General features: G+C 63.2%; 1 pseudogene; it reads right to left on the bottom strand.

The window, feature by feature from the left end:
* LOC124725242 overlaps window positions 1-2,500 on the bottom strand; it is a 7,960-nt pseudogene that overhangs the window by 2,676 nt on the left and 2,784 nt on the right.

Here is a 2,500-nt window from a genome sequence, read left to right as displayed (position 1 = left end):
CAGCCCATGGTACAGGCCAGGCAGAAGTACGGTGGTGAGGGCGTGGAGGCGCTGTTGCGGCTTGAGCGGAGCTCGGGAGATGACGTCCAGCTGCTCCACCAGGTGGCGTCGTGGGTTGAAAACGCAGCGACCCGCGGTGGAGAATTGCAGTCCCAGGTACCGGAAGGTTTCACCCACACGTAGGGCGGGCACGGTGGCGTTGCCCGCTTTGAAGGTAACGTCGGCGTCGACCTTCACCTTCTTGTCGCGCCCAGACGCGACTAAGGCGAGGGTGAAACACTTCCGGGCGTTGATCTGCAGCCCCAGATGGGCGAGGGCTGCGACGGCTGCGTCGATGAGGGACTGCAATCCCCTCGCGGTCGATGCAAAAAGCAGGACGTCATCTGCGAAGGCCGCAGCGTTAACTCTGCGACCAAGGATCCGAGCTCCGATGTGGGAGGGAAGTTGACTCAAAACATAGTCCACCGCAAAATTGAAAAGGAGGGGGGAGAGGGGGTCACCCTGACGCACACCCCTAGCCGGCTGCAGGGGCACGCCCACGTCGGCGCCGCCCGCTATCACTGTCGTGCTACCCTCGTAACACCTTTCGACGTACTCAATAAAGCAATCCGGCAGGCCATGAGCCCTCAGCACGGGGCGGAGGGCAGCATGGTCCACCGAATCGAACGCTTTAGAGACGTCGATCGATGCCACAAAAACAGAGCGACAGGAGCGGACTGCGTCGGTGAGAGCAGTGTCCAAGATGAAGGTGTTTTCCAACATCCCATCCCGGGGGATGAATGCCCGCTGACGTTCGTCCACAGCACATGCACGCATCAGGCGTGACGCGAGAACCTTGTGAAAGGTCCGCGCCAACACCGAGCAGACCGTAATGGGGCGAAAGTCAGCGGGGGATGTTGGTGCAGCCGTTTTGGGGAGAAGTGACGTCCGGGCGCGAAGCAGACGCTCGGGGAGGGCGCGGGCCAGGAGGAAGAGGTTCAAGAGTTTCACCAGGACTTCATGCGGCAGGCGCCGCAGCTCCGCTGGAGTCAGGCCGTCCGGCCCGGCTGCCGATCCCCTGGGCGGCAAGGCAGCAGCGACCTCCTCACGTGTGACCGGCCCCCATAGGCACTCAGGAGCGACAGGCTCCGAGTGCGGGAGAAGGCGGTCACGGATGAAGCCGGCGGTGGAGATCGGCTTCTTCGTGAAGAGGTCCGCCCAGAAGTCCAGCAGACCGGGGATGTCGGGTGGCGGCTGCAGCAGGGTGCCGTCCAGCAAGCCGCGCACGCAACGTGCACGCGACCTACGGAAGGCGTCCTGTGTGCGCGCGTATTCCCAGCGGCGCCGCTTGCGCTTCTGCAGCGGCGGGGCGGCAGGCGGCCGCTTGGATGATTGGCGCGGCCGCTGTGTCCTGGTGATCGACCTCTCCCCCCTGGACCCGACCGACGCAAGGGCATCCGGGAGCATGCCCAGGATGACATCGGGCGGCGTGCCCCGCCCCAGACCAATGACTCGATCCAGGGCAGAGAAACGCTGGGCGGAAGCAGGTAGCCCCGCCAGATGCTCCCAGATGGCGGCGTCAGTCGGCCCCTCCGGCGGCGGCCCGGTGGTGTCGGCCGCGAAGTCCTCGGCTGCGTCGACGGGCGGCGCAGCGGCCTCGCCCGCGTCAGGCAGCGAGCTCGCTGCTCCACGGCGGGACGCCGGCTCTTCGCCCCGACCGATCTCAAGTGCCTCCATGAATTGGCGGACAAGCTGCTTGTGGGCAGCTTGCCGCCGTCGGCACTTGATTGCCTCAAGCGTTCGGTCGGGGAACATCCTGGTAAGTTCTTGATTTACAAAGAAGAACCGGGCGTCCCTCTCAAGGAACAGTTCGGCCTCTGCCTTGGCGAGCGACAGGACTTCTTCCTCCGTCCACCTCGCGCGATGCCTCTCCGTCACGATCTCAGCGTTGGCGGCCGCAGGGTGTTGGCGGCGGCGATGGACCCCGAGACCGTTCTTCGTGGTAAAAGTGCGGTGGCACTCACTGCAAGCAAAGGGAGCTACACAAACTATCGCATTTTCGTTACGGCCGGTTGGCCGGATAGGTGCTGGGGTAGCTGGGGTGGCACCTTCAGCGGAAGGGCCACCATCTCTTGTTTCTTGTCGGCTGCCCCCAACTATAAAGGGATAATGCGAGGGGGGGCTGGTAACCCCCCCAAGCCCCTGGTGCGGTCATCCACTCTGCGAAAATCAGCGGGCCCACGAGAAGGGGAGAAGACCGCAGGAGAGGAGAGGCTAAGAGGGCTAGGCCCATGTATTGCGCATCACTCTCCCTGTAACTATAACCCAAGGAAGGCACCTCGCAGCAGCAGCACGACTACATCAAGACCGCACTTCGAAAAGCCAAGTCCGGATGCAGCCACACCGCCGCCACTTGGCCACCTTAAGAGAGTCATAGTTACTCCCGCCGTTTACCCGCGCTTGCTTGAATTTCTTCACGTTGACATTCAGAGCACTGGGCAGAAATCACATTGCGTCAACA

Source organism: Schistocerca piceifrons, unplaced genomic scaffold (assembly GCF_021461385.2).
Source record: "Schistocerca piceifrons isolate TAMUIC-IGC-003096 unplaced genomic scaffold, iqSchPice1.1 HiC_scaffold_1035, whole genome shotgun sequence".
Taxonomy (NCBI): domain Eukaryota; kingdom Metazoa; phylum Arthropoda; class Insecta; order Orthoptera; family Acrididae; genus Schistocerca; species Schistocerca piceifrons.
The sequence above is the reverse complement of the archived record's forward strand: the minus strand, read 5'-3'. Positions and strand labels throughout refer to the sequence as shown.